Genomic DNA, 23,132 nt, shown 5'->3' with positions numbered 1-23,132 from the left:
TTCATCATGAATCAAGCAAAGTCCACAAAATGTTTGCAAGATTTCTGCGATAATATCCAAATGTAGAACAGTGATAAAGACACTGGACCTAAAAGTAATCTCTGTCGGCTCTCTTTTGACATGTAAGTTAAGAGAGCTTGAATATATATGACATCTAGCACACATAACGGCTCTCCACCGAGATGACTATGTGTCCGTAATGTGTTCAGAACTGACAGTGTGTCCCTGGTCACTGAACACGTTCAGTAATGAGTCAGATAAAACTCAACTGTCTAGTGGCTGTAGTAATGATGTTCAATGACATAGACTTGATAAGATGATTTTACGTTATTAGGAGGAGGCAGATTGGGTGGATGGCAAGATGATAGTGGATTTTGCTGCAGGAGACCACTGATCACTTCCCATTCCCTATACTGTTGTTTGATTAAAGGATGTGTTGCTGAGATCATAATAGTCATATCAGTGATGAGCACAGTGAAAGAATAGCTCACTACCTCTAATGTTACCATTTGCAAGACTGTCATCTTGCAAATGGTAGAGTTTTTACTTTATATTCTGTTCTGTTCTATATTGTTTCTGTATAGCTCCTGAGAACAAAATGCAGATCTTTATGTCTCCCTATATACTGAACATTCTTTAGCAGCCTCTAGTTCACCTCAGCTCTCTACTGTTTTTCAATGCACAGGTGCTGTACAGTATTTTGAGCTTGTGAGCTGGCAGCAGCCCATGGCTTTGTATGCAGGGGCTGGTGAGAGCCGTTGGATCTCAACCAGACAGACCAGTGAACCAAAATAATGAGCTGAAAAGTGTCTGAGGGCTGCACAGAGCTGCAGGGTGGGATGCCACTACTATTCTTTCACCTTGCAGGGAGTCATTTGATTCAAAGTTAATATCAGCAATGTCACTTACTGGAGACTGAAGTTTGTCAGCAGGCAGGCTTTATTCATGAAGTGGACAGGTGCAAAAGGCCAAATATTGCTTGATTGTGTGGTTCAGTTTGAAAAAATTAAAATAGTCTTCTTCACTGTGTGTCAAATGTAAATACTACATTTCAAGTAAGAAAGGGAAAAAAACATTTGACAGTATATGATGTGCATGATGTTTTCTTCACAATATTTTAGTCTTGTTGACTAAATGCTTGTCTGGGTTTTTTGCACTTCACAATATACTGTATGTGCTATCATTGTACCTTCTTTTCTCTTGTAGAGCTGACATCCTTCTACAATGTACAGAGACAAAAGCTAGCAGCACAAAGGCCTCAAACAATTCTGTGTGACGTACTGTGCATCGTGCTTCTGTGCCCTGTGGAAGTTTGATGTAACAACCACACAATCAAATTGGAAAAGAAACAGTTGAATTTGTAAGAGAGGAAATGCAGATAAATGTTTCAAATAGATAAAAAGTAGATAAACTGAAACACAGAAGCAATAGTTAGATGGAAAATTACTACTTAAGGAACTAGCAGCTGCAGCAGTACCTCCACTTGGTGCTGAATTATCTCCTAGGGCATACTAGACATGTTTGTATTGATTAGGTAATTTTCCCCAATATCTCCCTGCAGCCCAGTTAACACATTTTTAAAGAAAGCAATATTGTTGCAGTGATTACATAACTGAGACACAGTACATTGTGCTTCTCTGCCACTATCGAAATTACACTGATATTTTTATGACCATATGGAGGTTTGAGCTGATGTTGTAGAACTACTTGTCTAACTATGTTTAATTTAACACTTTAATCTTCACATAGACGACAAGTAGTTTAATTCACTGTGAAAGGAATCCTCTGATATAGATGTGCAATATGTTGCCTGTTCCTGTTCCTGTTTTGCTTTATAGATCAATTTGTCTTTGGCTGTAGCGGTACCGCTTTTCAAAATTGGCAGGTCTGTTTTGCAGAGAACTGCAGGATCACAGCAGAACTCTTCAGGGGATTTCTCTGTATAAGGGAGCACAGCTGAAGTTTATTAATCATTTTTTTCTTTTGGAAAAGTTAGAATGTTTTCCAGTATTCTTTTTGTTCTGGTCAGTGAGTTTCATGAAACTTTATGTAAAGGAATTATGAATTAAGCTGGATTGGGTTTGACTTGAAGTTCTGTTACTCCAGCTGTGTTTGACTTACACTATGCAGAATGCTACATTGGTGATGCGCAATCATTAAACACATCTTCTGATTCAAAAACATCTGAATCAATACATTTGACTGCAAACTGTAAACTGAGTAAAGCTTTTGCAGGTAAAAGATGCATGTTAAAGTTTGATGACTGGTGCTTTGTGACTGTATGCTGCATCCACAACAAAAATTTGAGTTAATTTTATTTTATGAAACACTCAGGAATTGTATCCATTTACTGAATACTGCAGCTCTCATGTATTTTTATTTCTGGTTATAAAAGAGGAAGAAGAAGAAGAAAGGATCCCTCTTTGTAGTTAAAAGTCTCTCGTGGGGAAAACTGCACTATATTTCCTCTTGTACTATTGCAAGAATTTCATTTTCACTTGGTAATATTTCTTAATGTATCGCCCACTCAAAAGGTAATATTACAGTTTTTGCTTGGCTTAGCAGTCAAATAAATACTTTATACTTTCCTTACTCCTAAGCTTTTATCCAAAACTCTTTAAGTTCTTGTTCCCGTTGCTTTGATAATTTATGAATGTTTCACTGAAAACGTCCAAATGATTTTGCTTCGTCTCACTGTAGTAGCTTTTCATGTTCATGTGTCTGTCCGTGAGCGTGTGCATGTGCACATGAATATTTTGATTGTGACTCATGCTTCATTGCAGCCTTTCGTCATGTCATTGTTTTACTCAGAAGCCTTTTATGAAGTTGAGATTGTTTGGGGATTTGGAGACCATCAGCACAATTGGCAAAGGCATAATGAATGTTTCTCTTGAATGTTTTTCTTCACTCACATGGCCACTTTTCAGTTGTAAAAAACAGATTTGGATGCATTGGCTCTGTATGTGTTAGCTATTTATTTCATTCATAAAGTGTACAAAGTTCAGCATTCAGAATCAAACAAAGCTCTGAACAAATTAACCAATTTACAGAGAAATCAACCTTGATTTTATTCAAAAATGTTGTATTGTTACAGGAAGCCAGTAAGAGGACAATTGAAGGAATAATGTCACATTAGCTGGAATTGTGCATAAATCATAACAGCGAAAAAAGATCAGAATCTCATATAAAAATTAACACAAGAAATATGTGGCTGTGAGTAGACCACTATACATTTAAATAGGCAACAAATTAACATTGAATTTCAAAAGTGAAATAGAATTCCTTATGGAGGATACTAGCTGAAGGTCACAAAGATCAGAGGCAAATTCAAGTACAAAATCCTGCTTATAAGCTTTGACAATGAGCAAGAGAGTGGAACTCTACTGGGTAAAAACCTAATTGAGAATAATCTCTTTCTATGGGGAAGGAGGGAATAATAGGACTCCCCTGCAACTGCAAGGGCTTCTGCTGGTCACTGTAACACAGGTTACTGGCTATTTAAACAGCATGCAGGTATTTCAGGAGGTTTACACCTGCTGGATTTTCCTGGGCAGCCATTTGAACAGGGTCTTGCAAAGCTTTTTGCTTTTCACCTTTGACTTTGTTAAGTTCTTAATGACATTTCTAAGCAAGCTGAAGCTTAGCGGCTGGGAGAGGTGCATTGGGAAAGCAGTATTTCCACTCGATGAATGATTCAGAACCTCCAAGAAGCGCCTTTCCTGCTGCCTGAAGTCGTACTCCACGCTAGAAAGACAGGCATGCAAACCCAAAAAACACAGATTTGAATAGAAAATGTTTAAAATTCATGTTCAGATGTGACAGACTAGCAGTTTTTTTTTACACATCAGATTTTTTTATACTTCAAATCACTGTAAACTCTGTTGCTACAGTTCTCTTTGCCTTGTGTATTATCCCTCATGTGGGAAGCTCTGTACTTGTCAGATTTCAAAGTGGCTGATTGGTTTAGAAAGGGACATTCACTGCAAGAGCATCCTTTTCTTCTGAAGATATCATTTTAGAGTACCCTTATCTTCCACTTGGCATTTAAGGACTGGATGCCAACACACACCAGTCAACACATCAACTTATGTAACGTCTTTTTGTCATGCAAAAGCGCTTTTGAAAATAAGCAGATCAAGAGAAATGTTCTGAATATTTCAAGATAACGACTGTTTTAGGTTTGGCTTTGTAGACCATGAGGCTTTTTTTTTTCTCCCAAAAGATGATGAGAAGACTTTTAGATTTCTTTGCCTTTCCGAGCCTCCTTTCCACATTCAATAATTCTGGTTGAGAATTTTATTTTTCTGTTGCTTCCACCTGATGCAACGTTTCAGCTAGAGGGTGCAAACCAAAACTTAAAAAAATTGGAGCTACCTATTGCATGATGAGTCTGAATACACTGCATTCTTAACAAAGCTGGCAAGTATTAAAAGCTTTTCTTAATCTGCAGTCAAACAATCTGTCATTAATTCCATAAGCAATGACTGCAAGACCTCTTTGTTGTTACTGTCAAAAAGGCAGGTTTAAGCTGATGTCTTCTTCCACATTGCTGTAAGTCATGAAAACATAAAAATGCAATATGCGTCATTCTTTATTAAAGCTTCTCCACCTGCCCCTCAGCCGCCAGTAACATCTACAACATCATTTATTTTTAAATAAAATCAAAACACATTGTCTGCAAATGAACGATTTGGTATGCTAACAGCAACTTCAGCAAAGTGATCATAATAAATCAGTATGAATTATTAGTGCAGGCTGCTCTGGCATATTTTGCTCCTATTTGCTATCTCAAATTTCATACAGTCCTTCTCAATCTCCTTAAATCTGCAGTGTGAATAAATGGAGTCATATGCAGTTAGGTTTGCACAGAGAGGAAAATGTAATCTCTCTATGTATTCTGAGAAAGAAACAAATGAGCAGTGCAGAGCTTTTCATTTGGTAAGCTGCCCATAAAGTAAGTCATTCATTTTCAGTGAAATTAAGTGGGCAGGCTGCAGAGAACTGCTTGGCAACTGACATGGCAAGTGGGCTCAACCTTGTCGAATTGTGTGTCTCATACACACAAAAAGCCTCTGATTTGAATTGGTCAAAGTATTGCACAAAGAGACAAGGATCAACTGAAACATCTATCTAATCTTATTATTATTATTCTTACCAGTGAGACCAAAGACAATTTTCATACAGGACATGACAATAAAGTATTTCTATTCTATTCTATTTGATTCTATTCTAAATTATTGAAATTTAGATTAATTTTAGTCTAAGCAATATATATATATAATATTTATATCAAATTCTACATTAGAGTTTATGGTCTCCACTTTTGGAAATATGAGTATTTTTCAAGATACCAGATATATTTTTGTCTGTATTTAAATGAAGGCTTCACGGTTATAATAAACACCAAGCAGTAACACAGAGTGATATTCTGTAACAACAATTTCATGTTTTCTTTTCCCCCATGTTACCTGTATGCCCCATCATCTCACCTGTAGACTATACAAGCAGTCTTCTGGCAGGTTGAGCAGTTTTTTAGGTCCTGTCCAGTTTTGTAGCATCGCCGACTGGAATAAACAAATGTAAATTGCATAGTCATTGAAGGCAACTTTCAAAATGATTCACAATTTAATAACTCCAATAATCTTCCCCATCTGATATTCATTCAGACTGCTGTTGGCAGAGATGACTTGTATAACATGCATTATGTCAGACATCAGTCAGTTATTAGGAGTTGGTTATTCTGAACCATGACCTCAGAGACGGTCACAACTTATTAGCACAGCGCTACAGATGAGAATGATTGACACAGACACATTGCCAGAAGGCCGTTTTAATTCCTGTTATTTGTCCCAGAAGAATTTATACAGCTAAATAAATCTCTCTGAGACATGCCCTCTTGAATTGCCCAAGTAGGTTTCTGTCATATGCAGGAGCATGTTCACAGACCTGTTGGCAGGCTTGTAACAATGTTAAAGCTTCACATCATCATGTGTCAACCCCTGATTTATAACACATTCATGCTGGCCACACAACCAGTTTCATAAAATAACATAACACTGTGTTCCCTTCAAAAGGTTCTGGTGTAACCTCTTATATCATTGTGTAATAAATGGCACAAATCATACACTGTGTATCTTTATTTCATTCATTCACTTTCACTGTATATTGTTATTACTTTTGCAGCAACCCCATTAAACTATTGATAAATAAGCACACACATAATTACAAAAACAAACACTCAATAGTATTTTTAGACTGAGAAACAATGCAGCTTGCCACTGGATGACGAAGCCTGAGTAGTTCCAGTAAATGCAAGTGATGAATCATTGGAAAGCCAAAGATCAGCACTGCAGGACAGCTTTTAAAGTAATTCCCTAGACCCCATTCTGGCAGCTATACATGTATTAAAGTGATGCAGCGTATATCAATAATTTACAATTTTCTATGTAATATTAAATACTCAATTAAACTATATGTTAAATGTTTAACATCATGGTTTAATTGAACAATGGATAAATGACATAATCTCGTTAGGGTTGAAATTAAAGTTGAATACATTATAGGAATCAACACTGCTGATTAGACTATGCTTTATTCGCAAACAAATAACCACTCACCTACATCACAATAATTATATACACACAGATATATTGCAGACACACACACACACACACAAACACACACAGCTTCTCACCCTTTGGTGGGAGAGTGGCACGCCTCCAGGTCATGGATAATGTTAAGCAGAGTAGTGATCCTGTCCTTGTTGGCTGCCAGGCTGGCCTCCACAGTCTCGAGCCTCTGCTGTAGGGCTGCTGATTTGCAGCACTGTGGGGAAGGAGGCAGCAACAAGGCTGCATCAGCTGGGTGGGAGTGAGCCAGGCTGGTGTCCTCTGGGCACGGTTGAGGGGGAGCAGGGATAAACTTTGAATCCGATTTGACGATTGCCTCTGCCTCACTGGACTGGAGGCAGGGAACGGATGCCAAGTTCATTGTTGATGGCGGCAATATGTTATTACATTCAGGGCCTGTGAGCATACAAAGTTCTGCCTCACCGCTGAATGGGGCCTGTGCATTGAATGAAAGCTCAGAACCTGTGCGTGCTTGTGGTAGTAATAATGTAACTGAATCAAGGTTTTGGTGGGCTGATGATTCAGTGATGGGGTTGACATGAATGCTAGTGTTTGCTGGTGATGAGAAAATGGGCTCACAGTTTGTTTGTGCAATGAAAGAGGGTGCTGAGTAATTGGGACGTGTCTGTTTATCTGCATTGGATTTAAACTTAATATTTGCATGCATGGCTGATATGCCCAAGGCGAACTGTTCTGTATTTGAATCCGTCTCTTGGGCTGTTTTTACTGGTGGGGATAAAGCACAGTGTCCCTCATGTTCTGTTTCTGTGTGTCCTTGATAATGTGCAAGCATTTGTTGTTTTGTGTTTATGCAACCCTGCAGATACGAGCTGTTTGACTTAATTAGGGAAATGCAATTCTGAAGGTTAGTGACCTGTGATGGATTTGAATCTCCATGATCTTTTGTCTCATGCACATCTAATTCATTGATTAGATTACCATTGTATTTGTTTTTATCAGTACATGATACAGTATTGGGATTGATGGTTGATTTAGGGGTAGAACTGGAGACGCTCGCATGGCTGCTTGTGAGCTCAGTGGTTACTTTTGTATGCTGGTTATTGTGGTTCAGCAACGTGTTTGAAACATCACTGCCTCTGTTATGAGTTTTTGACACATTTAGCGTCTCGGATAGTGCAACTAGAGTTGTTTTGGAGACGTTTTCCTGATTGGGAATGACACAGCAGAAACTAGATTCATTAGTAGTATTAGTCCTGACGTCTGTTGTTTGTGTGAAGCCTTGCTTGGTTGTGAGGAGTGCTTTGTTGTTATGTTGCACTGTGTCTGCTATTTGAGGGAAAGTTGTACCTGATACAGAGATGGGACTGTGGTTTTCTTGTTGTGTGGATGAAGAAGAGGTAGCTGTGGATGGTGGGTTTTTCAGATTAGTTGAAGAGTTCCTGAGGGTTCCATGTTTGTTTTGAGTGCTACCACATGTAGTTGTGGAGCTGGGAGATGCACTTGTAAGCAATCTAGATGTGGATTCTAGGAAATTAGTCGGACTGGATGTTGAATTTAGAGACGCTGTGGTTACATTGGGTGTAAATTCAGAATTGGAGCCATTTGGTTGAATGGAATGTATTTGTGTTCCCACAGATTTTGCATTATGCTGAGTGCTTGGGTGAGTAGGTTGATCTGAAGTCATGTTATGATTCACAGGTCTCTCTGGGACAGTAACGCTGTGGAGTGGATCTGGCGTAGCTGTGGGTGTTGTCTTGGCTGTAGTGGGGAGTGCAGTTGAGTTCATTACAGTGTCAATAAAAGTTGCTTTACCTGGTGATACGCTGTCAACTTTTGAGGATGGCTTTTTCTGTGGTTTATGAGCAGGGACAGCTGAAGTATGCAGTGGACTTGCAGGTGTTGGTTCTGCAGTCGTTTCTGATTTATGAAAGGGATCTAATGCTTTGCTGGCTAGTGATAAGGTGGGACATTTAGGGGTACTTTGTAAGCTATCTATTGTGTTTGTTGCTATGTTTTCTGTACATATTGAGTGCAGAGGTGTGGTTTGATGCTGAGTATTAGCAACTTGAGAGGGTATTCTCTCCCCATTAAAGGTTGTGATTGTTTTGTGTGTGTTAGTATCAACTGTGTTTCTGGGCCCTGCGGCTGTAGTGTACAAATGAGAAGTTGGTGAAAGGGTATTTTCAGGTGTAGCGTGTACAAATACGCACACATTTTGGTGCAAGTTATTTTGTGTAAAGCTGTGTTGGGATGTTTTGACGTGTTTAGGATAGGTGTGTGAATGTGGGTTATTTGGTTTGGTAGCTGTGGCCATCTGTGGAGTCAACGTGAGACTTGTCGGTCGAAGGATTTTACCATCCTGTGACGGTTTTGTGAAGGATTTTAAACTGTCGTCATCTTTTCTTGTCTCAATAGTTGCTTTCGTGACAGTGATGGTTTTAGCATGTAGGATGGTTGTGGTTTGAGGGGATGTGGCATTACTGGCAGAATGTGTATGTGACAAAGTGACCATGTCACCCTTTGAGTGTTCATTGATTGAATGCACTGGGCACGCAGGATGTGGTGCTTTTCTGTATCTTAGCTCCTCATTAAGATATAGTAGTTGTGGGTTGACTGTAACGTGTGTCCTTTTCTCTCTGTTTGTGATGCTCTCAGAGACTTGATGATGGCTTGATTTGAGGTGTTTCTCAATAAGGGGCACATGGAGATGTGTGGTAGTTGTGAGTGTGGTGAGTGCTGACTTAAATGGTTTCTCTCCTTGGCAATCATCAGTGACAAGGGTTTTCTCCCCTGAAGTGGCAGCTCTGGTAGTTACAGACTGTCTCCCACCACAGTGGCTGCATATTTTTTGTGGAATGCCGAAAGATTGGGCGGCAGATAACAGCAGCGTCTTCCCTGACTGCTCTGCATAATGACCTTGCAGTCTGGTTTGTTCTCTTCCACGACAAATTGCACCCTTTACAGGCTCTGCTTCATCGTTATCAATGCTAATTCCACCCATTGCCTCAGAATCAACCACACTGCCATTGGTGTAGCGGGCAGTAGATTTCACTTTAGGCCTCACATTGGTTACATTCCCTGCAAAGTGTGGATTGGTCTTGATTGCCCTAGCATAGCAATAAGTTCCACTATTGTTCCTCTGGCTACAGGCCACATCCTTAGAGGCTTCACCTCCAAGTGCTTTGAAAGTCACTTCTTTTTTGGTCTTGGATTCCCCATTTTTCGGTTTTAAAATAGCCCTTTTCTCCTTGTCACTCTTTGTTAACAGTAATATCTCCTTGTACTCTGTTTCCCTGGTAATATAGCTGTTGGATGTTTGAGTAATGCAACCTGATGGCGTGGAGAGTGTATCAGTTAGCTGTTCACTGTGCTGGGTAGGTGGTCTGCTTATCCCTGGAGATGTCTGAACGCCGACACTGCAATGAAGACCCCACGTCTGCAGCAGGGCTCCTCCAGTTCTGTCTCCTCCTGTTGTCTTCCACCCACGCACTCCAACCAGAGCAGGGACACCTAAGACTGGAACCGGGGTAGTTGGGTCAGTCGCTCGTCTCCCCATCCCTCGTCTGACTGACTCAAGAGTCTGACACCTCGAGAGAGCGTGAGAGTTTCCAAACCATTTAATCCGTCTAAAAAGTAAGAAAGGAAGAAGTTTCCAGTGAGAGGCGTTTTTTCGACAGTGCTATGAAAGAAATCCATGACTAAGCAGAACAAGTTAGAACAATGTACAGAGCTAGAGCTGAGACAAGGAAATTGCTCCAATACTACAGAAAAGAAGGATAACTAGAGTTGTCCTAAATCAACTGCGCATTTGAGACAGGCAAAGTAAATGATGCTCTCTCTTTCAAACTCTCCTGACACAGTTTGACTAGATGAGAAAAAGGAATTGCTAATGTGTTAATGCTGATAATAAGAGAAGCCTGTGAAAACGTGTTCAATATTATATTAGTGTGTCAAATATACCACCCAGATCCCATCTCTGTGTCTGACACCACACAGAATAATTTATTTGTGGATTAAACTTCTAAATCACAGTGTAGCTCCTGTGGGGAGCTCTCTCTCTCCTCTGTTACTTGCTGTCGCAGGCAGCTTTTCACTCTGTTGTCCTCCACATTCAATTCACCTTGGAAAGAGGCCATAATGTATATACTGATGCCACAGTATAGACTTCATTAAAGTTGCGTGCATTTAACTGGAACATCCTTTAACAGAGGGGGGCAGTTGGGCAGTTTGTGTGTGTGTATGTTTATGTCTGTGCAAGGCGTACTCATTCTCAACGTGTTAAATATGGCAGCTTGGTCAGTGGTCCTGTGCTCCAAACTATGACGCTTTAAGTACCCCTCTTGCATCAGTTTTGCACATGCATGGCTGCTCAATAGATATCAATGGTGTACTGTGTTCCAGTCAAAAAATGGAACACTGGACTATGGTTTATTGCTGTTTATTCTGTTTCCTTTCAGTTGACAGACCAATGTTAGAGCTTCTTGCCACTCCTGCTATAGTCTACTTTCCCCATATATCCTTATAACTTGTTTCTCTCCCCATGTTCTGTTATTGTTCCTGCACAGTGTACTCCTTGTTTACTGTCAGTTTCCGCTCATTACATGCATACAGTGTCTTTCAAAAAAAAGGTTTTAAAAATTGAATGCATATTCAGAGGAAATATGATCAAAATAAGAACAATATAACAATACATTACAAATGCAAACTTTACAAATATGAAGGGTACACATGAGCACCGGGACAAGACTGCATCAAGCCTTGGCCTATAACCCTAGGTCATGAGTGTATTACAGACAACCTGCTCTCAAGTTTCCAATGTTTTTTTTCTACTTTCAGCTCATGACAGATTTCTTTATATGGTCATCTGCTCCATGCACAGTGTGTGAGATCACTGTTCTGCTCTGCTAACATTATGGTATTTTTCCATTGTTTTGGGGGTAATGATGCAGAGCTATGACTCCATTATACAGCAGCTCTTCATCAGTTATCATCATTACTGTGGATGTTTCTGCTTGTACTAACTAACTTCATTATGATACTAACATAACTGAACAGTGTCACTTAAATTATTCGACATAACTTCATTCCCTACTCCTCTTAGCAGTACTATGCCTGACCTTCCTGACCCCATGTTGCTTTCTTTCTTTTATCCCACATCTCTAAAATTCTTCAATCAGTCTTTTAGTTCTGTGAACCTCTCTACGCTCAGGCTTCCTTGGAGCTTCTCTTTTCTTACATGATTCATCCTTAGCAACCTAAGTGAAGATTTGAACTAATATCTCAGTACCTGTTTTGAGATCCATCTCACCTGGCTCAGCCCCCTTATACTGTGCCCTCAGTTCCATCCCCTAATCCTGTCTCGACGTGACTGGCACAGCAAAGAGATGTCATTTGTTCCATCAAAGGACATTACACTGTTCTGACTTCACTTCATAGGACTTAGGTCTAGGAGATGTTTCTCTCAGTACTCTAGCCACTGGGCCCCTATCACTCCCACTTCTCACTCTGACAAGATCATTCTCTGCTAGTGGTGACAGCTATCTGGCAGACTTGTCATACTTCCGTCTATCTTGTCCAGTATTTCTCCTTTATGGCCTTACCTCTGTAGTACACTCCATCGATATTATGCTAATGGTAGACAAGTCCATCAGTTGCTCTGCTGGGGACCATCCCACACTTTAGCTGTGCTGCTCTGTAGGGCTGGGCGATATGGCCTTTTACTAATATCCCGATATTTTTAAGCCATGTCACGATACACGATATATATCTCGATATTTTGCCTTAGCCTTGAATTAACACTTTGATGCATACAATTATGCCAGTATGATGATTCTACATTAAAACATTGTTCATACTACATTAATATATGCTGATTTTAAACATTCATGCCAAAAGCGTAAATCACAACTAAACAAATTCATCAAAACTGTATTTATTATTAAGCAGTGGCACAAACATGTCATTTCAAAACAAATAAAGTGTCTTTTATGCATGATGTAACTAATATGACACATCAAAATAACACTAAATTAAAGTGCACATTTTGTGCATAATGCCACTAGGATATAAAGGTAGAGCTGTCTCTGCTAGGTAGATTATATCAAGTGTGTCGATGATCTTTCTGAAACCGGGCTTTTAACCACACTCACTGGGGCCATGTCTTTCTCTGTGTGGTGTGTTACTGCGGACGTTATCTCCTTCTGTTTTTGACTGTTTTAGTCGTATTGCTGTTCTGGAAAAAGCAGACGCTAGACTCAGTTGCGTCAGTGCTGGTTGCTTCGGCACTTTCTTCAATATGTCACTGGCCGGAGATGTGCTCTTGCAGAGTTTCAAGCACACATGGTGATATAACTTTGTTGTAGCTTTTGTGGTGACGCTTTTATGGCGTACTTTACATATTACGGTTTGTTGTTCAACGTCTTCCCTCTTGTACCCAAACCACCGCCAGATGATGGATCCTGAATTGTTTTTTTGGGAAAATAAATCTCCCTCCTCCACTTGACCATATCACCTGCTGCTCCCGCGACCCGAGATCGTTGCTACTGCTGCTACATGCTGCCGGGCATATGACGTTGCACGCACAACAGAATGTGATGTACGTAACTAGGTGCGCTTGTTTTATCTCTCTGTGCGGAGAGATGAGAGAGTGAGAGAAACCTGTAGTTCAACGGGCCGCGACTAAAAACAAACTGCGTGTAAATTGAATGTATACTCGAGTATTCACGATATAGTAATTTTCTACATCCCACAGAGAACAAGCCGCGATACATCGAGTATACTCGATATATCGCCCAGCCCTACTGCTCTGTAGTTTAAAATGGCCAAGTAAGGATCCTCCTTACTTTCACCAGCCTTTTTCAGCAGTCTTTTCACTATTTGTATTCTCTTTTTCGCTCAATCATTTAACTATTGGTATTAAGGACTTTATGTCACATGTGTGAGTCCATATTTCTTGGAAAACAAAGGGTATTCTTCACTGTGAAATTGTTTGCTGTTATCAGTTACCCCCGTCGTGTGAATCTCATGTCTGAAGATTGATTTTGTATGCTTGATCACCTGCTTTCCCATAAAGTCAGAAAGAAGAGCAAACTCTGGGCAGTTTGAATGGTAGTCTACCATAACTAGATAGTCTTTGCCACTTGGGTGGAATATTTTACACTGGCAGGTTTAACATCTCTGTACTACATTATTAATGTCTCTATGTATACACCGCCAATACATTACTTCTCTGATACGCCTCTTTCATTTCTCTATGCCCAAGTGCCCTTCATGTACCTGACCATGTCTCTTTTCATAGAGGATGGGATGATTACCTTAGTGCCTTTTAGCAGAACGACATTCACCACACACAGTTCTTCCTTGAAGTACAGATTAGGCATCTTGCTTGTAAGAACTTGTACCTTCCATTCGCCCCAGGATATCAGCTTTTTTTGGTAACCTGAAATGTTCTCTTCCAATCAATTTATTCAGGTCACTTGGTGCCAATCACAGCCACAGTTTTCTATCTTTATATTCATTTATCACTAGTGAATTGGCCCAGTCTGTAGGTTCCTCAGTTTGTCTCACAATTCCCAGTTCTGTCAGCCTGTCCATGTCACTTTTTCTTATCTATCCCTCAGTGCTAATGACACTTTTCTGGCTGGATGAATGACAGGTTCTGCATTTCTTTGAGCTGTATCTTGTGGTCCTGGCAGCTTCCCTATGCCTTCAAACCCTTTTGGGCATGCTGTTGTGATCTTATTGTGCAGCTTAGTCCGGTCCCTTGACTCGTTGGGTAGCTGCACTGCTTCACTGTCAATAATGTACACTTTATCAGCCTTAACTTCTAACATTTTTGTAATCCCAGAATAGGCTGTCTTTCCTCATTTACTGTAGAAAACAGTGCATGGAGGTCTGTTCCATACTGTTCGATAGACTTATTGTCTCCATGTAGTCTATTAGGGAAAACAAGCCTCTCATAAATCTCATCCTTGGTTTGGAATATGTTTTACATTTAGCCATCACAGACTAGGCTGTCAACAGATATAGTTCAACACTTTGCTTAAAAACTTTCCAGTTTGCAACTACATTGCCAGTAAACATCAAATTTGCTGCTCTGCTGGCTGGCAAATGGCATCCATCTTTCAACTGTTTATGTATTAGTAAAATAATCCCACTCCTGGTAGGCCACCATCTTTTGAAGCAGTCTCATACACCAAGATCATTCATTCAAAAGCAACTTTACTCCGAGAAGAAATTCCTAAAACACTACAGACTGGAGCACCTGCTTCAGGCATTATTTAAAACAATAATCGATATTGTTCTTATTTTGAAGAAACACTGCATGTAAACAAGAGGAAACATATAGGAGTAAACATTGGAGAAATGGTAAAGTAGCCCACACATGATGAACAGTAAAACTGCTCTTCACCGGCTGTACCATTGTTTTCCTATGAGGAGAGCACTGGCATCCAACTAGGTGGCAGCGCTATCCTTGGTGTGGTGCACCAAATTGCCACTGGGTGTTGCGCTCAAAGTTCAAAATATTTAAACTTTGACTTTGCTGCTGACCTGGCAAAATGCAACAAATGAGATAATAGCCATATGTGATGTAGCCAGAAGCAACACATGCAAGCACGGGGGTAGGGAGTGACGGAAGAAAAACTCTGTTTCAGAGTTCAACAAACTTTATAAGACAACATTAAAAACATATTACGTTCTCACAAGGAAAAGTAATGCAATTTTCAAATGAAATGAAATGCCTTGAACACAAACAACGGTCTATGACTGCAACTGATGACATAGGAATTGACAACAATGTTCTTCATATACCCCATTAGCACACTTGTTGCCTTGAGACATTGTGAATAGCTACCTTGAGTACTTTTTAATGATGAATACCTGCGCTGCGCTTCACCACTGCACCAAGTGTCTACATTACGCTCTGAAAACCTACCTTTCTTATCATCTGAAGGCAGCTTAACACGCATGGGGAGCACGGGGAGACAAGCAAGTGATAAGGCTGAACGGGGAGAGAATGCTATAACGGGTGGCAACAAGCTCTTACATTGGTCTATGAACTGCAAGGAAACAGAATAAACTGCATTACACCATCAGTCCAGGGTTACATTTTTCCGCTGGAACACGACATCATTGATATCTATTGAGCAGCCCAGCAAAGGCAAAACTGACAATAGAGGCGTAGCTAAAGTGTCAGGTCAAGTTTGAAGTGCAGGACCACTGACCAAGCTGCCATATTTGACAAGTTGGGAATAAGAACGTGTGGGTCTGTGCCACCCATGATTTCTCATGTGCCAGTCTTCTTGTGTGCACCGGAGGTCATTTTAATGATTTACGCAACAACAGTTCAGTCGTCAAGAACAGGGGCAACACTGTGTGGAATTTCTGCTTGTGACCCAGCGTTTGCTTGTGTGCTCGCAAGTGTTGATTTATGACAAAAATGTCATGCAAACACTTTGTGACAAGGCTCCCTTCACTCCTTCCTTCTCTTCCTCCTCCCCACAACAGCCTTCATCCAGCGATGTCAAATTTGCAAAAAGAACATTTAGCCTAGTCATCTATACCTGTAGGGACTTTTTATTTTGGTTGTTATCTAATGTTACTTGAGCTCAGTTAAGTGACCTATGTTTGTTGTCACTGTCTGACACTAAATGACAAGTGTCCTGCTCTGTTAATACACAAGGAAATCCTCCTTTGCAGAGGCAATCGAATAAAATAAAAATGTAAAAATTCTTGCAATGCCAAACACTTTAAAAATATATATTTTTAACTGGCTTCAGCAGAATTGCTACCTAGGCCTTTAGTGTTCATTGATTCTTTTAGCAGTCATACCTGAGTGTTTGTTTGATGCTGCTGCAGGATGTCTTGTTTTCTTGATTCCAAATGTCAGGAGCTAGTTTTCCACTTTTCCGTCCTATGTCCTCCGAAGTCCTCAAGATTCGGAGTGACTTTGTCTTCGTATCTTAAATCCCTTGGTGGTAGAAATCAAACTCAGAGGAGTCTGCAGGCATCCAGTTCTGCAAAGCAATGCTGCTTTAGTGTGCCCTTTACAAAAAAAAAAAAAAAAAAAAAAATTCTCTGATTCTTAACTAATCTACCTTTTATTGATCAGGCATAAAGCCAAGCTGTGTCCTTACTGTATCCTTTCTCCTCTTGTTTTGGTCCTGCTGCTCCATGCTCTCTGCATAATCACAACATAGCAGTATGCTACAGTATGCTGCCCTCCAACACACTCTGTCTTACTATGCCTTGCCTTTTTTACCTCCTCCTCTCTCCCCTCTCTCTGGCTCTCTCTCTTTCTCTCCTTCCCTCTTATTTCTGCCACTATCCTGCTTCCCAGCATCCATGCATCCTGTTCTACAGCTGGGTGGAGAACAAGAGCAAGGGGGAGAGAGATAGTGAGAGAGAGAGAGAGAGAGACAGAGCGACAAAGAGAGAGAGAGACAGAGAGGAAGTGACTTGCATCAGTGAGGCAGGGACTGTGTGTAAATTACCATGCAAGTTAAAAAGCAGGAAAATGCACTGACAAGAACTGTAAAATAAATGTAAATATAGACAAAGCTGTATCAAAAAGAATAGAATAAAATAACCTCGAGGGTATAAATCCATATTTGGTCTGTTTGGTAATGAAAACTCACAATATGTCAAGACTATCATGGATATCAGGGCATATTCAATCAAATAGGAACAAATGTATTATCTTGAATTTGGTGAGATTTACATCTAAATGTTCAAACAAAATGCTCACCTAGTATCATCACCTCATCGTATGTGTTTATTGAAATTCTGTTGATCTTCATGAGAGTTTTTAGCAGAGATCTTTGTCTAAGCTTGTACTTCCCAGCCTCTCCCAAACAATTCACACATAGCTGAGTATAATATGTGGATGTCATAAATCAAATCTATTGTTTTTCTTAAAATACAAATGATCTGTTTTTTGTTAACATACAAATTTAAAAAATGCATTATTTCATGATTAAATGACCATCATTACCTTTAATTTTGTTTTATAATATAACTACTTTATTGACTTTGGGTATTTAGTCTGAAGCAAGTTTGTAATGCTATGGGATTGACAACAAAGACAGCAAGCTTTATACATCCCAACATTTAACTATTGATTTCTTTGACCAACATTGCTTTTGTGGATAAGTCTTACACACAGTGTTGTGTTACACATTGCACTGAGCAATAAATTAATAATATATCAAAATCGTGATATGAGACTATACATCATCTTAGATTTTGGATATTGTAATATAATGATATGGCATAAGTGCTTCCCTGCTTTTAAAGGCTGCATTACAGTAAAGTGATGTCATTTTCTGAACTTACCAGTTTGTCCTAGCTCTTCTGTATTTGCCTTTATCCACTTAGTCATTATATCCACTTTACTGGTGATTATCTATCAAAAGTCTCATTGTGAATATTTTGAAAAAGCACCAGCAGTCATTCTTACACTGTCAATATTGAGGTATTTGGTCAAAAATATTGTGATATTTAATTTAGTCCAATATCGCCCGCTTTAGTTACACGTAGCTGTTCCTTAAATTATTTGCAATGTTGAATAAACAGTATTCCATCTAATAAATAAAAAGGATATAGCTTAGATTAACATTAAGAGGCTGAAAGGGCAAATTTAAATAAAATTAAACAAATTAATTTGATTAGTTTAAAAATGATTAAAATGCCATATTTCAAACATTTCAATCAAAAAGTAATTACAAGCAGAGACTACTACATTTTCAGACAGAATTGTTTTTCACATATTAATTACATAAACAATAAAAGGCCTGCAGTGCATGGGATATTCAATTATTCATATTGCTATATATATATGCAGGGGCTTGTCAGTAATTTCAGCATCAGTAGAGAAAGTAAAGTGCTGCCAAACTGTCCCACGGTGAGCTCAGTCATATTCAATCCTTGTTACATGCCTTAACAGCAAAGAGTCTGTTTGAGAACTTGTGTGGGCATAGCAATTAACACAAAGTTAACAGATGTCATTCTAAAAGTTATGATTTTTTTTTTTCAAAGCATTTTTTTTTAAACTTTATTTTGAAATGTCCCCACCAACTTCAGGCTGTAGGCTAGTGAGAAATGTGTTTAAATGGATTTATTGAACCTGTGTGGATCAGCCCCATAGCAGTTTCAGTTTAATTACAGAAACCTGTGTGCTTCAGATTAAAGAGAAACCCACTTTAAAGTCTGTGCATAACAGAATATTTGTGGTTGCTAAAACGAAATTTAAAAGCAAATAGAGAGTGCCGTAGACTAAATATTCATTTTATAGACCTGTTTAATATAATTATGTATTAAATGAAGTTTTGCAACCTTTTGCATCTAACATAAACCCTTGACATTTCACAATGATCTGCACTCCTTTTCAGACAAATTCCCTTTTGAGAGGTATGTTCAGATTACACTTACTGTAAAAATGGCATACTGTTTCATGATTCTTGTGGATTTAGCTGCAGTATGCAAGGACTGTATAAGAAGAAGAAAGGGTTTTTTTATGTTCTTAGGGTTTCCTTTTAACAAACAATGTAATATTTTTAGCATTTGTAATGTGAGAAGATAATGTCAAATAGCGGGTGGTTTACAAAATGTGACAGTTGTTATCAGTAATTAATAAAAACCAGTGTTGAAACTGGCTCAGTGGAGACCTGAGTTTGCTGCGTTCAGAAGATTGCACTCATATTCCATCACTGCAGCCGTGGGGAACATAAAGCTGACTTTGTGAATAGAAAATTGTTCCTTAGCCTCAAGGTGATTACGCAATATTGTATCACTGAGATTGCCTGCTGTGCCTAATAGCAAGGCACAACAGTTTTACTGTCACTGTAATAGTTTTGTGTGGTTTGCATTTAATCATCTCAATAGTTGGTTCTTCTTTAGAGAAGTGTATAAATATTTGTTATCAGTTTCTTTTCTTAATTTCATACTTTTATTCTCTTCTTTATCAGACCCTATCCATAGGGATTGATGATATGTATCACTAGTTATAATAGTGATAATATCTGATAATGGCCTAAGTATACTATATTAATGATTTGCCTAATGGCCCAATGGAGTTTTTACAAATGTGATCAGTAATAATGAAATAATGATTAATGAATGAATAAAAATAGCATGTGTAGGTGAGGAAAGCTAGAATTGTCTGTACACAAAGAATATTGTATTCATAATATTTAGGATGCAATTAAAAATGTTAATAGAATAACATTTTACATTTATTTAAAGCTGCATTCACAAAACCAGCCACTGAGGGGCAGATACACTTTAAAGAGATACTTAAACAATCATAATTTGGATTTTGGAGTTTGAGTTATTTTTGAAAACAGGGAAACATGAACAGGATATACCAGCATTTTTATTGCAAAATTATTTTTATAAAAAAAATACAGCACTGTGCTAAAGTTTTGGGCATTGGATTCCTATCCATCAGGAAGGTGCTTGATCAGTGTTAAATGTATTCTGCAGCTTGACAATAACCCCAAACATGCAACCAGAGTCAAAAATAACTCTTTGGATTGACATGATGAACAAAGAGGCCTGCAACAGATGGCATGGCCCCCGCAGAGCCCTGATCTCAACATCATGGAGTCAGTGTGGGATTACATGAAGAGACTGAACCAAGTCAGATACATAAATTCACGCAAGAAGAACTGTGGCACCTTCTCCAAGATGCAGGAACAAGTTAGCTACTGTGTACCTGGAAAAACTGTGTACAGAGGAGAATTGGCATTATTTCAAAGGAAAAATATGCCCTCACCAAAATGTATTTTCCTTAACACACTTTGTATGAAGTTTAGGGATAAATAAAACCAATTTACAGCATTATTTTTGTAAGCATCTTCACTTTACAATTAGTGCCTGAAGCTTTTGCACAGTGCTGCATGTTACATTTTTAATCATGCACTGATTTTCAAGACTACTGAGCCAGGAAAAGTCCTTTATTATAGTATTATTAAAGAAATGATAAGAGGAAAAGAAAGAAAAGAAAGATTTATACCATTGCAGACCAGTCCTTTCTGCATTATATCAGTATTGTTCACTATATCTATTTATTATTATTTTCTAGCGTGAGAGAATATAAACAATGTGGGTCAGTTGCCAGTCTCAGTTTCCATCAGTAGGTGTCAGTATTGCTGGAGAGATGGACTCTTGGAGTGGTAGCATGTGGATTTATGATTTCTGCACTCTGCAGACAGATGGAGCCCATGGCACAGACATCAACAGACACACTCCCAAACAACATTACACATGAGGCTTCATTGTTTAAATGGAGGAAATGAGGAAATGATTAAGTTCCCATGTTAAGCAGATTCCAACCCTCTATCGCCTCCTTGAATCTCTACCATCTATCAGATTTGCTGATACATCGCAGCTGACTCTTCATTTTGAGGTCCATGGGGTATTCCAAACTCATGCTGACTTTATCACAGTATCAAATAATTCAGCACTATAATATTATTGTTACTGTCCTGTAACATGTCGTTAACCTCTAATTGTTTTTCATTTGGCAGCTGAACTGGTTTCAAATGTGTTCCAACAGTTTTCTCCTGCGAATACACTTTAATGGCTTTGCTGAGTTGAACTTGAGTTCTTAAGGAGGTGATTGAGTCAATGTGGTCTTATGTTTGGACATAAAGTTCCAGTTTATGGCCAGATTTCCAGGAACACATATTGTTTGATGGGAAAAGATTTTTTTTTTTGTTAAGTTGAACATTCCTAAAATACTCAAAGGAATGACACTCATTTTACTGCATTCTGTCATCCATTTATGTTTTATTAACTATCAGTTTGCTTATATTATACTGTTATTCAAACTCTTCCTCTAAATACAGTTTCTTGTTCTAAATCATGGCCAACTCTATCAATAAAATATAACAGACTTCCTGACGTCCTGACATGGACTCATCTATTCATACAGATGAAAGTCAAACAAAACATTTTTTATTTTTTATTACAGTATCAAATAATAGACGAGAAGTAACCTATGTAATATTATTGTTATTGTCCTCTAAGGAGAGTTTTTTTTTCTTTTTTTTCTTGGAAGTCATCAGTCAGTTATTTGGATGATGATCCCTCTCCCACATTACCATCTGTTCTCACTCTGTTTTTCATTTGGCTGCTAAACTGACTTCAAATATGTTGCAACAGTGTTCCCTTGAGTAAATATATTCATGTGTATGGACTAAAGGTTTGTTTATGGCTAAAGATGGCTAGAGATTTCTGGGAACACTTATTGTCTGATGGGAAACCTCCCCCTCTGATCTGAACTGAATTACAGTTTCTGCTTCTAAATCATGTCCAACTCTGTCAATAAAACATAACTTCCTGTTCACGTGGATTCATGAAACAGATGAAAGTCAAAACACAGCTTAAGATATTTAAGAAAACCTTTATTTGTGACTTATTAACAAAACACATTACCAGATTGATGAAATCATAAGAATCACTATCATCACCTTAACAATGATAAGCAGGTGTACAAAAAAAGTTATCAACAGATCTGCACTGTCACAGTCCACTGGTATGTGTGATTCACTGCCACACTCAGCGACTGACGAACATTCACTATACACAAGCAGAGAATACATCAACTTTATTTTTTTTTCAACCATTTTATGTGTTTAAATTTTTTTTCTTGCTTTTCTGCTTTTTTTTCTCTACTAGGCAAGGAATAGATATGGAGGGTGAGTAAATGATTTCACAATAGTGTTTGTTTGATCATCATTTCAAAGCTTAACACAAGTTTGAGGATCGATTTTCTTACCTATGAAAATCATGAAGGTAAAAACAAACCAAAAAAAAGGCATTTCATAGCATAACACAATAGCATTATGTATATCTAGAAGATTAAATTCATTTTCAACAGGATAAAAAATGTGATTCTTTTAGGTTTTTCCACAAATTACTGTTTGCAATTGTGTATATGCATGTATTTATGTGTGGATGAGTGTGGGTCGATGTGTGTGTGTGTGTGTATGTGTGTGTGTGTGAGTATCGCCTTTGAGAATGTGTATCAGAGGTATATGTATTCCAATACGCATTTCCCAGTGGAAAAACATATCTATGTATATATAGTATCTATATAGTATCTGTTTCCTTTGCTTATAACATGCAAACAGCCACTTGGTGATCTGACAGCACAGAAGTACACCTGAAGGACAGGGCAGAGGGGAAGGAAAATGTGTGCATGGGAGGAATTGAGCATGATAGCAGCACCTATATACCCCTACTGTGACTGGTAATATGATGGTCTAACAAAGGAACACTGAGGTGTGATTTTATGACACATTTCACCATTTTGATGCTGATCCATTATCTGCTGCTCGCGATACACTTTCTCTACCACGCTAGACCGAGGTTTCTCAATGTCAGGACCAAAAGTTCATCTGCTCACACAATTCGCACATGGCTCACAGTACGCAGATGTGCAGCTTGTCAAAGTTTCTTCTTCATGGCACATCCCCAGCAGCATTATATCAGATGTTTGTGTGCAGCAATTAAGCAAAAAAAAAGCATAATTTTAAG

The sequence above is a fragment of the Scomber japonicus genome, chromosome 13 (genome assembly GCF_027409825.1).
Source record: "Scomber japonicus isolate fScoJap1 chromosome 13, fScoJap1.pri, whole genome shotgun sequence".
In the NCBI taxonomy this organism is placed as follows: Eukaryota; Metazoa; Chordata; class Actinopteri; order Scombriformes; family Scombridae; genus Scomber; species Scomber japonicus.
This window is presented reverse-complemented; position numbering follows the sequence as displayed.